Raw genomic sequence first — 16,502 nt, 5'->3', positions numbered from 1 at the left:
CATGACAGTTTGATTTTGTTTATATTGGGAGGAGAGGGTCGGTCCCCGCGACGCTAAGACCCAAAAGACAATTTATTTGAGTTGAGTAGAACGTGACCTAGATTCTTGGTTCCTTATATCAACATTAGAGTCGAACTCTATTATCATAGACCTTTCTTTTAATTCCCTTATTATCCCGATAGAACTACACGCCTTATTGAAGGGTTTTGATGGGTGAGCCGGTCCCAGACTCTGCCAAATGTGTATGTCAAATTCGTTGTCAACTCCCAAAGAACTTTCATTTGATACCCATTGTGTGACGTTTGACATTCATGCCCGTTTTGGGGATTTTTTAAGGTTGGGGAGGCCCCGTAGACACCTTGGACCAAATTCTTGTAATAGATGTGCACTTAACTTCCAAATACCTGTATATTTATTATCCCAATTGGTAAATATATCCTGTTAAGGGGATTTGGGGGGTGGGGGGCGTCTCAGACACCAAGGAATACATTTTTATATCAGATTCTCACTCTACTTTTAAATACATTTCATTTGATATCCATATTGTCCCAATTGGAAAATATACCCTGCTGGGGGGCTTTTCGGGGTTGGGGAGACCTCTCTGGCACCAAGGAATAAAATTTTACATCAAATTCTTACTCTACTTTTAAATGCATTTCATTTGATATCCATATTGTCCCAATTGGTAAATATAACCTGCCGGGGGGCTTTTCGTGGATGGGGAGGCCTCTCAGACGTCATGGAATAAATTTTTATGTCAGATTTGTACTCTACTTTTAAATTTCTCTCATTTGATACCCATGTTGCCCAAAGCGGAAATAGTGTCCTGTTGGGTGGTGTTTTTGGGCATGGGGAACCCCCCCGAACATTTAGGGTGAAATTTGTATACCAAGTTTGTAATCTACTCTCAAATACCTTTCATTTGATACCCATATTGTCCCAATCGGTAAACATGTCCGTTCGGGTGGGTTTTGGGATGGGGCTTCCCCCCAGGTTATTTAATTCCAAAATTGTATACCAATTTCATGTTTTTTGAATACCATAAGGTGACATAGAAAATTGCGCTTAATTCGGTGCACCCATCTGCGAGTTCTGGCGTTTGTGAAAATTGTGGTAAGGGGGAGGGTCCGCCCCCTTCGGATATCGAAATATGTAGTACCCTAATGTCACCAGGGACTCAACCATCGATTCAGTGGTTTTAAGTCTGTACGGAACAGACAAACAAATAATCAAACAAAGCGCAACGACTTCATTTTTATATAATAGACTAGCTGAGACCAGCTCGCTCTGCTGCGCCCGATACTGCTATGTTGGAGAGGAGTACTCTTAATATGGAAATTTCTGCCTAATTTCGAATTTTCCTGTGGATTTTTATACCCACCACCGAAGGATGGGGGTATATTCATTTTGTCATTCCGTTTGCAACACATCGAAATATCCATTTCCGACCCTATAAAGTATATATATTCTTGATCAGCGTAAAAATCTAAGACGATCTAGCCATCTCCGTCCGTCTGTCCGTCTGTCTGTTGAAATCACGCTACAGTCTTTAAAAATAGAGATATTGAGCTGAAATTTTTTGTCCGTAAGCAGGTTAAGTTCGAAGATGGGCTATATCGGACCATATCTTGATATAGCCCCCATATAGACCGATCCGCCGATTTAGGGTCTTAGGCCCATAAAAGCCTCATTTATTATCTGATTTTGTTGAAATTTGGGACAGTGAGTTGTGTTGGGCCCTTCGATATCCTTTGTCAATTTGGCTCAGATCGGTCCAGATTTGGATATAGCTGCCATATAGACCGATCCTCCGATTTAGGGTCTAAGGCCCATAAAAGCCACATTTATGGTCCGATTTCCCTGAAATTTGGGACAGTGAGTTGTCTAAGGCCCTTTGACATGTTTCTTTAATTTGGTCTAGATCGGTTCAGATTTGGATATAGCTGCCATATAGACCGATCCTCCGGTTTAGGGTCTTAGGCCCACAAAAGCCACATTTATTATCCGATTTTGATGAAATTCGGGGCAGTGAATTGTGTAAGGCCCATCGACATCCTTCGTTAATTTGGCTCATATCGGTCCAGATTTGGATATAGCTGCCATATAGATCGATTCTCCGATTTATGGTGTAAGGCCCATAATAGCCACATTCATTATCCGATTTTGCTGAAATTTGGGACAGTGAGCTATCTTAGGCCCTTTGACATATTTCTTCAATTTGGTCCAGATCGGTTCAAATTTGGATATAGCTGCCATATAGACCGATTTCTTGATTTATGGTTTTGGGCCCATAAAATGCTCATTTATTGCCCGATGTCGCCGACATTTGGAACAGTGAGTTAAGTTAAGCCCCTTGACATACTTCTGCAATATCGCACAGATCGGTCCAGATTTGGATATAGCTGCCATATAGACCGATATCTAGGTTTTAGGTTTTGGGGCCATAAAAGACGCATTTATTGTCCGATGTCGCTGAAATTTGAGACAGTGAGTTTGGTTAGGCTCTTCGACGTCCTTCTTAAATTTGGCCCAGATCGGTCCAGATTTGAATATAACTGCCATATAGACCGATCTCTGGATTTAAGGTTTAGGGCCCATAAAAGAGGCATTTATTGTCCGATTTCGCCGAAATTTGGGACGATGCTTAGTGTTAGGCTCTTCGACATGTTTATGCAACTTGGCCCAAATCGGTCCAGATTTGGATATAGCTGCCATGTAGACCGATATCTCGATTTAAAGTCTTGGCCCCATAAAAGTCGCATTTATAATCCGATTTCACTGAAATTTGACACAGTGACTTATATTCGGCTTTTCGACATCCGTGTCGTATATAGTTCAGATCGGTATGAGGTATATGAGTATAAGGTATGAAATTTTCACCGAATTTTGATGAAAGGTGGTTTACATATATACTCGAGGTGGTGGGTATCCAAAGTTCGGCCCGGCCGAACTTAACGCCTTTTTACTTGTTCTACACTCAAATACCTTTTATTTAAACCCCACATTGCAATGGTCACTTAAAGCCCTTCTTGGGGTGTGGTGGACCCCCAGAGACATGGTCCCAAAAGTGAAAGTCAATTTCGTGCTCTACCCCCCATGACCTTTCATTTCAGATCCATATTGCCATGGTCGGTAAATATGTCCGATTTGAGGGGCGTTTTGGGACTTGGGGTGATCCCCCAAACACTTGACTATCAGATTCGTATTCTACTCTTATTTTCATTCCTCTCCCTCTCTCTCTGTCAAGAATTCTGACGATAGCTTTTAAGTCAATGTTGTGTGCCGTCTCTTTAATGTGTTGTGATAAAGCTGTGCTTTCTCTGCCTTTCTTGATGTCCGCTTCGTGTTCTGCCATTCGTATCTTCAGCTTTCGTCGAGTGCTGCCCACATATCACATATTGCATTGTTCCCCCTCTTTGCCATTGCACGTCAATTCGTAAACTACATCGTCTAGTTGGAGTTTGTCTGCATTGGTAGTTGTTGTTGTTGCGTACAGCTTTTGTAGTGTGTGGTTTGATTTGTATGCGATTGTTGTTTTTTTTTTTCATTTTCTCTGCTTGGTGTTCAAGCATTGTTCTCTGTTAATTTGGGAATATATGGTACACTGTGAAAATAAGTATTTTCCGATGATTTTTCATATTTGTATTGTTTGGGGTGAATAACATTCTGAATTGGAGTCTTTATAAGTGAAGTTGGAAAACTCTTTAAAAATTGCTATATTGCGTGTAATATATTGCTCGTCACTAAAATTTTCTTTTTAGAGGTTTTTCAAAATGCTACTTTATTCAAAATGTCATAACGGAATGGTGTGGTCTTATTCTTTTTATACCAACCCCCATAGGAAATGGGTATACTAATCTAGTCTTTCCGTTTGTAACACCTTGAAATATTGATCTAGGACCCCATAAAGTTGTCTCGATATTCTGATCGTCTCGAAATTCTGATTCGAACTAGCCATGTCCGTCCGACCGTCCGTCCCACCATATGTCTAAATGACGATAGCGGTCGAACGCGTGCAGCTAGCAGCTTGAAATTCTGCACAGATACTTAATATTGATGTAGCTCCTTGGGGATTGCAAATGGGCCATATCGGTTCAGATTTAGATATAGCTCCCATACAAACCGATCTCCCGATTCGACTACTTGAGCCCCTAAAAACCGCTATTCTTGTCCGATTTTGCTGAAATTTTGCATGTGATGTTCCATTATGACTTCCAATAGCTGTTCAAAGTACGGTCTAAATTGGTCTGTAACCTGATATAGCTCCCATATAAACCGATCTCGCGAGTTGACTTCTCTAGCCCTATTTGTCCAATTTGACTGAAATTTTGCATGTAATTTTCTGTTATTATTTTCAACAAACGTGCCAAGTACGATCCGAATCGGTCTACCAACTAGTATAGCTCCCATATAAACCGATCTCCTGACTTGACTACTTGAGCTCTTACAATCTGCAATTTTTGTCCAATTTGACTTCTTAAGCCATTACAAGCTGCTGAGATTTTGCAAAAAGTGTTCTGTTATGACTTCCAACAACTGTGCCGAGTACGCTCCAAATCGGTCTGTAACCTGATATAGCTCCTCTGTAAACCGATCTCCCGATTTGACTACTTGAGTCCTTACAAGCCATTCTGTTAGTCTATAACCTGATATTGCTCCCATGTAAACCGGTCTCTCGATCACCCATGCTCGGTTCCTAGAAGCTTTAATTTTTGCTGGTTTGACAGAAGTTGGGTACGTAGAATACAACTATGCCCCGAACTTATTTTGTATAAATTTTTAGCAGAATCCATGGTGGTGGGTTCCCAAGATTTGGCCCGGCCGAACTTAACACGTTTCCACGCGATTACGTTTTGGTATTTAGAGTGCACAACAAGCCGATTACTGGCTAAGGTGTATGTCCATGGCGACATGTGGCGTATAAATATCCGCATCCTTTTTTTAACCTAATCTAACCTAAAAGTCGATCTAGCCAAGTTCGTCCGTCCGACGAAAGTTGTAGAACGCATATCGCTATTCGAAAATTTGCACAGCTACTTCTTATTGATGTAGGTCGTTGGGGTTAGGGAACAGTGAAAAGATATAACGCTTGTGACGAACAGTAACTCAACTCGGTGATAGTCTTGGGCCGTAACGTCTCCATCCTATAGTGATCCTTTTCGGATCACTATGGGTTAGGTTTTCAGGTCGAGCACGAGATGGGGAAAAGGATACCATACAGAATCCCGAAGAGGACGAACTGGGAGAAGCTCAGGGAACATATGCAGTAGCTGGGCCCCCTAGGGAGCCTCAGAAAAATGCAAAGGAACTGGAGGCCACACTGGATCTTGTAGCGGGATGCATGAACGAAGCTTTTTTGAGACATGTCCCGAACGAGTACCGCCGCGTAGAACGAGCCAATCATGGTGGTCACCGTAGGTAAAGGTGCTCAAAAGAGAAAGTAGAAAAAGCCCTTCACAAGTGGAAAAAGGTGAAGAGGAGTTCCTGGGCCAAATTCTGTGGAGAATCGGAAAGCACTAGTGAAGCATTTAGGTTGCGCAAAGGGGCAGAGGGCTGGAACGCATGTCGCGATGCCTTTGGCAAGTTCAAAAAGGAGACGAGGAGGGCGAAGAGGAGTACCTGGGCGAAATTCTGTGGAGAATAGGAAAGAACTAAACAGGCATCTAGGTTACGCAAAGTGCTATCGAAGGATCTTAGCACGTAATGAGTTTTAAAAACTCATTACGTGCTTAGTTCTCATATAAATAACTCTCATATAAGGCGGTCTCGTGATTTGACATTTTGAGCTTTGGAAACTGCAATTGTTATCTGATTTGGCTGAAATTTCGTGCCGTACCATGTACGGTCCTAATCGGTCTATAACCTTTTAGAGCTCCCATATAAACCTATCTTCCGAGATGATTTCTGGAGTCCTTTTTTTTACGTCTTCCAGCATTAGTTCCTAATCGGTCTAAGGCCATTTTAACCGATAAAGTACAACTTTAAAAATTTTTGGCCGTTTTTTTTTCACTACATATTCTACTGTAATAGGTGTAGTGGATATTTTCCCCGTAGCCTAGAGGCCTAGAATTTATTTGAACCTTTTTCAGCATACTTAAATCAGCCTTAGGTGGGGGATACGATACCAGACATGAACCAACTCATGGAGGAGTGGTATGGAAAGAACAACTAAGGATTTTGTAAGTAGCAACAAGGCAGCAGGAGCCGACGGGTTACCCCCTAAACTATTTAAGACCGAAGGCGACACGTTGATAGGGCGTATGCATCAGCTTATCTGCGCCATCTGGCTAGAAGAACGCATACCCGATGATTGATGACCTCAGCATACTATGTCCCGTACACAAAAAAAAGGAGACAAGACGCAATGTGCCAACTACAGAGGAATAAATCTCCCCCCCCTTGCATACAAGATGCTCTCGAGCGTACTGTGTGAAAGATTAAAACATAAAGTCAATGAGATAATTAGGCCCCATCAATGCGGCTTTGGACCTGGTAAATCCACCCTGGTCTAGATATTCACACTGCGCCAAATCCTGGAAAAGACCCGAGAAGGAAAAATCAACACCTACCATCTCTGTGTTGAGTACAAAGCCCCCTTCGGTACTCCTTTAAGTTCAAAAGTTTTTCAAGCCATGTCTGAGTTTGGTATCCCGTTCCTTAGTATAATGGGAGATATATATGGGACCTATATCGAAATCTGAACTGATTTTTATGAAATTTTGCACACATGTTGGAAAGTCAAAAATTACATCTCATGCAAAATTTTGTAAAGATCGGACGCAAATTGTGACTTCTAAAGCCTTCAAAGGCCATATCGGATGGAAGATATATCTATGGGAGCTATATCTAAATCTGAACCGATTTTTATGAAATTTTGCACACATATTGGAAAATCAAAAATAACATCTCATGCAAAATTTTGTAAAAATCGGAACAAATTGTGGCTTCTACAGCTTTAATAGGCCATATCGGATGAAAGATATATATGGGAGCTGTCTATCTAAATCTGAACCGATTTTTTTCAAAATCACTAGCGTTCGTCCTAGGATCAAAGAAGGGACTAGTGCAAAATTGTGTGATAGGCGGACAACACATGCGACCTGTACCTTGATTACAAGAATCCATGGACAGACAGACAGACGGATAGCCGAACATAGCTAAATCGAGTCAGGAAGTGATTCTTAGCCTATCGGTATTCTTATCAATGGGTCTACCTCGTCTCATTCTTAGCGTTGCAAACAAATGAACAAATTTATAATACCCTGTGCCACAGTGGTGGTGTAGGGTATAAAAACCATTATGACTGACCTTTTTATCGGCGCCCCAAGGCGAATTAAAACCCAAATGTCTATAACAATTCATAAATATTATGAGAATTTTCCATAAACTATGCATTAAACAATCCATATTAGGTAGTAACAACTAAAACGTGAGCCACATTAATGTTACCACACATACGGCATACGTTTATATCTAAGGCTGGCTGCCAGCAATGATGGAGAGGGTCGGTATGGCCCCCGTATGTGTGTTTGATATGCAGCAATTGTTGCATGTCAAAATTCTCAAACATCACCCACAATAGCGCCAGCAACAACAACAACAACAACGACAACAATTGCAACAATACCCAGTGGTGATGACAAATGCAAACATCGCTCACACCTTTTATGCCGTCACAGTCATTGGGCGCAAATACCTTAACCGAAATGGGTGTTCTTTTTAAGAGTGATATAATTTTAAGAAGATGTATTTGTGTGCATACGGTAGAAAGAAGAAAATATCTACCTCTATGGCATAAGGGATAAAACTCCTCAAAATATTGACTTGGTAGCCTATCTTATATATAACAAGTTATAGTCCGATTCGGACCTTAAATGAATGCTGAACATTGTAGAAGTCATTGTGTAATATTTCAGTTCATTCGGATAATAATTCAGTTCATGCGCCATCATCAGAGAAGCCGTTGTACAAAATTTCTGCCAAATCGGATGAGAATTGCGTCCTCTAGAGGCTCAAGAAGTCAAGATCCCAGATTCCTTGTAGGGGCTCAAGAAGCAAAATCGGGAGATCAGTTTATATGGGAGCTGTATCAGGCTATTGATCGATTCAGACCATATTAGACACGTATGTTGAAGGTCATCAGAGAAGCCGTTGTACAAAATTTCTGCCAAATCGGATGAGAAGTCAAGATCCCAGATAGGTTTATATGGAAGCTATATCAGGTTAACGACCGATTTGCGCCATTCTTGATACAGTTGTTGGAAGTCACGACAAAACACTCCATGCAAAATTTCAGCGAAATCGGATGAGAATTTCGCGCTCTATTGCCTCAAGAAGTCAAGACCCCAGATCGGTTTATATGGCAGCTATATCAGGTTATGGACCGATTTAAACCATACTTACCACAGTTGTTGAAAGTCATAGCAAAACACCTCATGCAAAATTTCAGCCAAATCGGATAATAATTGCGTCCTCTAGAGGCTCAAGAGGTCAAGACCCCAGATCGGTTTATATGGCAGCTTTATCAGGTTATGAACCGATTTGAACCATACTTAGCACAGTTGTTGAAAATCATAGCGAAACACGTCGTGCAAAATTTCATTCCAATCGGATAAGAACTGCGCCCTCTAGCGGCTCAAGAAATCAAGTCCCAAGATCGGTTTATATGGCAGCTTTATCAGGTTATGGACCGATTTGAACCATACTTGGCACAGTTGTTGGAAGTCATAACAAAACACGTCGTGCCAAAATTCATTCAAATCGGATAAGTATTGCGTCCTCTAGAGGCTCAAGAAATCAAGACCCCAGATCGGTTTATATGGCAGCTATATCAGGTTATGAACCGATTTGAACCATACTTAGCACAGTTGTTAAAAGTCATAACAAAACACCTCATGCAAAATTTCAGCCAAATCGGCTAGTAATTGCGTCCTCTAGAGGCTCAAGAAGTCAAGACCCAAGATCGGTTTATATGACAGCTATATCAGGTTATGAACCGATTTGAGCCATACTTGGCACAGTTGTTGAAAGTCATAGCGAAACACGTTGTGCAAACTTTCATCCCAATCAGATAAGAATTGCGTCCTCTAGTGGCTCAAGAAGTCAAGACCCAAGATCGGTTTGGCAGCTATATCAAAACGTGGACCGATAAAGCCCGTTGGGATTGTATCCCAACGGACCTACACTAGCAAGAAATATGTGTGCAAAATTTCAAGCGGCTAGCTTAACTCCTTCGAAAATTAGCGTGCTTTTGACAGACATACGAACGGACGGACAGACAGGCGGACGGACATGGCTAGATGGACTATATGGATGTCATGACGATCAAGAATATATATTCTTTATGGGGTCTTAGACGAATATTTCGAGGAGTTACAAACAGAATGACGAAATTAGTATACGCCCAGCCTATGGTGGAGAGTATAAAAATCAATTTGTGTTTGTTTGTTTGTTTGTGTGTTCCTACATTTTTTGATATCTAAAGGGGGAGCGGACCCTCCCCCTTACCCTAATTTTCAAAAACGCCAGATCTCAGAGATGGGCGGTGCGATTTGAGCGAAAATTTGTGTGCTCTCTTACAGTAACCTACAAACAAAAATTTGGTATCCAAATTTCGGATGGGGTACCTAGTGGGGCCGCCCCACCCTTAAACCTACCAAATATATATTTACACCAATCACGACAATATGGGACTCAAATGAAAGGTATTTAGGATTAGAAAACGTATCTGTTATCCAATTGTCGGACCAAGTGTTTGGGGGACCACCCCAACCCCCAAAACACCCCTAAATCGGACATATTAACCGACCATGGCAATATGGGACTCAAATGAAAGGTATATGCGAGTATAATACGAATCTGATATTAAAATTTAGGACAAAGTTTCTGGGGGTTCACCCCTTCCCCAAAATACCCCCCAAACAGGACTTATTTACTAACCATGACAATATGGGGCTTAAATAAAAAGTATTTGAGTGTGGAATACGAATCTAACATCCAGATGTGGAAGCAAGTGTTTGAAGGTCCGCCCATCCCCGAGAACATCCCCCAAAGGGGACAAATTTATGACCATATCAATATGGGAGTCAAATGAAAGGTCTTTGGAAGTAAAGCGCGAATCTTATATTAATTTTCGGGAAAAGTGTCTATGGGGCCACCCCACCCCCATAACACCACCCAAACAGGAAGTATTGGCTGACTATTGCAATATGAGGGTCAAATAAGAGGTGTTTTAGAGTAAAACACAAATCTGATATATATTTTCAAAGCCAAGTCACTGAGAAGCCGCCCCATCCCCCAAAAGTCCCCCCAAACCGTTCATGGTTGCCGACTATGGAAAAATTGAGCTCAAATGAAGGGTATTTGGGAGTAGACCATGAATCTGACATCAACATTAGGGACCACCTGTCTAGGGGAAGTCCCACCACCATAACAACCCCCAAGTAGGACGTATTTGCTCACCAAGACAATTGCGGTCTTCAAGTCTGTGGAGCTCGCTATTCATAGTTTTTAGGGCCCATACCCCAAACTGGACATATTTGCTGGCTTTTTCAATAAGGGGTTTAAGTGAATGATATTTGAGATTAGAAAACGAATTTGATATCCAATTTTGAGGCCAATGGCAATATGGGGAAGATAGCACGTTGATGTTGTATTGGGTTGCCCAAAAAGTAAATGCGGATTTTTTAAAAGAAAGTAAATGCATTTTTAATAAAACTTAGAATGAACTTTAATCAAATATACTTTATATATGAACTATATGAAAAATCCGCAATTACTTTTTGGGCAACCCAATATTTTCAGGGCTTAGTGATAGGCGGACCACCCCACCCCCCCAAAACACCCCTTAGTCGGGCATATTTACCGACCATGTCAATGTGAAGCTTTAATAAAAGGTATTGGGGAGCAGAGCGAGAAGTGATACCCACTTTCGGGACTAATTTTCTGGGGGTCTACCCCTTTCCCAAAATACCCCACAAACAGCAATTTTTTACTGAACAGCGCAATATCAAATAAAGGTATTTGGGAGTAGATTACGAATTTGATATCCAAATGTAGGACCATGTATTTAGGGCATCACACCTTTCCCAAAGGGTACAAATTTTTCGACCATGCCAATATGTGGCTCAAATGAAAGGTATTTGAGATTAGAAAACGTATTTGATAACCAATCTTGGGATCATGTGTTTGGGGGACGCCTCATCCTGTAAACTCCCCTTAAAACCAATGGCAATATGGGGTTTAAAAAAGTGGTATTGGAGAGAAGAGCACAATGGTGATATTTGTTCAGGGCCAAGTGTCTGGGGGACCACCTCACCCCCGAAAACACACCTAAATCAGACTTAATGAGAATATCTGGCTGAAATAAAGTATTTTAAGAATGGAGTACGACTTACATCCAAACTTAAATTCGTAGACTAATGAAGATCATATGGGATTCAGATAAAGGCACTTATATTGTTAAACTGTTTGTCAAGCGTTATACTATTTTCGTAGCATGGTAATTCACTAAAAGCTCTTTAAATGTCCAAAATAAATATTCCAAAAAAAATTTTGCTCCATATAAAGTAAAAGAAGACGCAGCGGAGCGGGCCCGGTCCAGCTAGTAAAATATATATCTAGGTACATACATGGTCGTCTTGACATTCTATGTCAATCTAGTTTTCTTTGTCCGTCCGTCTGTGGAATCACATTAGCGGGCAGGCAAATAAGTATAAAAGCTCGAATATTTGCACAGATACCTTTTAAAAATGTGGAGCGTTGGGGATTGCAAATAGCCATAATCGATTCATATTAAATGATCCGTCGGTTTGGCTTCCTAGAAGCCGCAATAGCTATAACATTCTCGACAATCGCCTACATCATCCATTTGTACCATTCTAAATAACAACACCCGTTTCACTGTATGAACTTACATGTGTGTTAGTTTGTACCTAACATATCCCACATACATTTCATTTGTGTGCTTTGTGCACTGATATCATAAAATATGATTTATGTTTAATTGAGAAATTTATGCCAAATATGCATAAATTGCACTTGAGCTGAAAAGGCACACCCACACACACACACACACACACACACACTCTCTCAAACCATATCTCTTTCCCAAATTCATAGTAAAAATGTGTTTCTGTCATTGTTTTCGTTGTTGTTGTTGTGTTTTTTTTTTTTTTTTGTAAAGTTTTCTATTTATTCTTATGACGGCAACAAAATTAATTGAGAATTTCCTAAATGAATTTGTTATATTCTAATGCCGACTGTTTGCTTGTGCCTATCTCATGTGTCTGTCCGTCCATCCACCTCCCCTATTGAGTGTGTGTGTGTGTGTGTAAAATATAAAGGCCAATTTGTAAATGGCCCCGACTGTGTTTAAATTCTAATTTTAGGGTGGTTCCATAATTAATTTTTGTAAAGTATAACTTGAGGCGTTTGCGGTAAAGTGATGCAAGTGACACATTCAAATGGCGAAAATTAAATTACTATTTGACCTAGAGGGAAATTTTTGATATCTATTAGCTGTCTATAACTGAAATGAATGAAAAGCATAACCAAGGGATATGCATTCGGCACTATTTACCATTAGTAAAAATTAATTTATTTTTTCCTCACTCTTCTATGGATGCCCACCATCACGGATACATTTGTATTTCGCTTAGATGTTGAAGGGTTCAATGTAAGGATTGTGTGTAGCATTTGACTGGTCATTCATATATATTGGGTTGCCCAAAAAGTAATTGCGGATTTTTCATATAGTCGGCGTTGACAAATTTTTTCACAGCTTGTGACTCTGCAATTGCATTCTTTCTTCTGTCAGTTATCAGCTGTTACTTATTTTACTTTTAAAAAATCCGCAATTACTTTTTGGGCAACCCAATATATTAAACCCAGTAATGTTAAATTTCAACAAACTCTATAACATTTCATGGAATTCAAATAAAAACAAGTGAAAGCGGGCTAAGTTCGGCCGGGCCGAATCTTATATACCCTCCACCATGGATCGCATTTGTCGAGTTCTTTCCCGGTATCTCTTTTTAAAAAAACAAAGGATAAAAGAAAAGAATTATGCTAATTGAATTGAATGTTGGAGACCGTAGAAGTCTAGGTGTAAAATTTCAGCCAAATCGAATAAGAATTTTGCCTTTTAGGGGCTCAAGAAGTAAAATAGAGAGATCGGTTTGTATGGGAGCTGTATCAGGCTAAAGACCTATTCAGACAATATTTGACGCGTATGTTGGAGGTCGTGGGAGGAGCTGTTGTACAAAATTTCAACCAAATCGGATAATAATTACGCCCTCTGGAGGCTCAAGAAGTCAAGATCCCAGATCGGTTTATATGGCAGCTATATCAGGTAATGGACTGATTTGAAACATATTTGGCACAGTTGTAGGAAGTCATTATAAAACACCTCGTACAGCCAAATCGGATAAGAATTGTGCCTTCTAGTGGCTCTAGAAGTCAAGACCCCAGATCGGTTTATATGGCAGCTATATCAGGTTATGGACTGATTTCAACCATACTCAGCACAGTTGTTGGAAGTCATAAAAAAACACCTCGTGCAAAATTTCAGCCAAATCGTATAAGAATTATGCCCTCTGGTGGCTCAAGAAGTCAGGACCCGAGATCGGTTTGTATGGCAGCTATACCAAAACATGGATCGATATGTCCCATTTATAATCCCAACTGACCTACACAAATAAGAAGTATTTGTGCGAAATTTCAAGTGGCTAGCTTTACTCCTTCGAAAGTTAGCGTGCTTTCGACAGACAGACGGACGGACGGACGGACAGACGGTCGGACATGGCTAAATCGACTTAAAATATCTCGACGATCAAGAATATATATACATTATGTGGTCTGAGACGAATATTTCGAGTAGTTACAAACAGAATGACGAAATTAGTATACCCCATCCTATGGTGGAGGGCATAAAACAAGTTAAAACATGCTGGGTTCGGCGGGGCCGATTATTGGGAACTCACCACCATTTAGTTGAAGGGCATCGTTTTATTCTACTAGCCAAACTTTTGTCAAACCAGCAAAAATTAAAGCTTTTAGCAACCGAACAACCATGATCGAGAGAGAGATAAAAGAAGCTATATCAGGTTATAGACCGATTCGGACCGCACTTGGCACAGTTGTTGGAAGTCATAACAAATCACCGCATACAAAGTTTTAGCTAAATCGGACAAAATTTGCTACTTGTAAGGTCTCAAGAAGTCAAATCGGGAGATCGGTTTATATGAGAGCTATATCAGGTTATAGACCGATTTGGACCGTACTTGGCACAGTTGTTGGAAGTCTTAACAGAACACTACATGCAAAATGTCAGCCTAATCGGACAAAATTTTCGGCTTGTAAGGGCTCAAGAAGTCAAATCGGGAAATCGGTTTATGTGGAAGCTATATCTTAATCTGAACAGATATGACCCATTTGCATTCCCCGACGATCTACATCAATTGTTAGGTTTCGTTAGGTTAGGTAAAAGTGGTAATCCTTTACAGACTCACTTAGACAATTTGAAGTCCATTGTGATACCACAGTAGCGACAGACCAAGGCTTCTAGCGGGAATCGAACCCACGACCCCTGCACCGGTAATCCAAGCACACTAACAACTCTACTACCGGGGCGCCCCATTACATCAATTGTTAGTATCTGTGCAAAATTTCAAGCTGCTAGCAATACGCGTTCGATTGCTATCGTAATTTCGACATACGGACGGACATGGCTATATATAGTTTATGAGGAGGCCACCGAAGCGCAGAGGTTAGCAGGTCCGCCTATGACGCTGAACGCCTGGGTTCGAATCCTGGCGACTTTCCAGCGGTGGTTTTCCCCTTCTAATGCTGGCAACATTTGGGAGGTACTATGCCATTTAAAAACTACTCTCCAAAGAGGTGTCGCACTGCGGCACGCCGTTCGGACTCGGCTATAAAAAGGATGCCCTTTATCATTGAGCTTAAACTTGAATCGGACTGCAATCATTGATATGTGAGAAGTTAACCCCCGTTCCTTAGTGGAATTATCATGGGCAAAATTTGCAATTTTTTTACCAATGGGTAATTTCGCATGTAGTGTTCTGTTATGACTTTAAACAACTGTAGCAAGTACGGTTCAAATCGGTCTATAATCTGATATAGTACCCATATGAACCGATCTCCAGATTTGCCTTCTTGCGCACCTGGAAGCCTAACTTTTTTCCGATTTGGCTGAAATTTTGCACAAAGTGTTCTTATATGACTTCCAACAACTGTGTCAACTATGGTCCAAATCGGTCCATAACTTGATATAGCTCCCATATAAACCGATTTCACGATGTGACTTCTTGAGCCCTTACAATCCGCAATTTTTGTAGTGTTGTGTAGTGTTTTTTTTTTATGATTTTCAACAACTGTGTCAAGTTAGATCCAAATCGGTTTATAATCTGGTATATCTCCCATATATGCCGATCTGCCGATTTGAGTTTTTGAGTCTTTAGGTAAGATGGAAAAGAGGGCGCAGATAATTATCTGCCCCATGCCACAAAATAGACATACACCTATGCCTGTAATCGGCTTGTTGTTTGCTCTAAAAACTAAAAAGTAATCTGGAAAAAGAAAATTTTAAGTTAGGTATTCCAAGCTATCTACAAAATCCTTAATTGTTTTCAATACTTCTCCCCTGGGTAGGTTAATGTCTGGTATAGTGTCCCCACCTATCGGTAATTGCTAGCCGCGAAAGTCGGGCAATGACATAGAAATGCTCCAACGTCTCCTTATCTTCCCCACATGCCCTACACATTCTATTACTTGTCGCACCGAGTTTGCATAAGAGAGCTCGTAGTTCTATGTGTCCCGTTATAACACCAAAAGCTATACTGACCTCCTTCTTGCTTCCTTTCAGTAATAGCCTCGTCCTCTCAAGATCAGGATCCATAGGATTTTCGCGGTCCTACCGACCATTTCGCTGTTCCACAATGTTGCATGCGCATTCGTCGCCCACTCCCTTCACTCGGACTGCGTCGACCCGAAATGTTTCGGTTAACCAAGTTTATCGACGGCAGTCCTCTGGCCTTCACCGCCAAATCGTCTGCCCTTTCATTTACTCTTACTCCCTTATGGCCCGACACCCAAACTTCTTACACTGCAAGCCAGTTCGTGACCTTACCGTCCTGGTTGTTATTGCCCTTATGGGCATTTTACTGTCCATAAAGATGTTCACACTTGACGTGTTAACACCATAATACCTCACACATTCCGTGATCGTCCGGATCTCCGCCTGCAGGATCGTATTATGGTCAGGCAATCTAGAACAGATCCCAGGGTTCTCAATGTAGACCCCCTGGCCCACTCTGTCGTCGAGCTTTGATCCATCCAAGTAACATGATCTTCCAAATGGCAATATTAGGGTTCAGTCAATCCAGGGGTGTGCCGTTGTCAGCAGTGCCTTGCACTTGACCTCAAGTGTGGTCTCTGGTATCCGATTGGAAACCTCTTCCCTTCCTTCCCGATGGCATTAGCTG

Source organism: Stomoxys calcitrans, chromosome 1, assembly GCF_963082655.1.
Source record: "Stomoxys calcitrans chromosome 1, idStoCalc2.1, whole genome shotgun sequence".
Lineage (NCBI taxonomy): Eukaryota > Metazoa > Arthropoda > Insecta > Diptera > Muscidae > Stomoxys > Stomoxys calcitrans.
Note: the sequence above shows the minus strand (reverse complement) of the source record.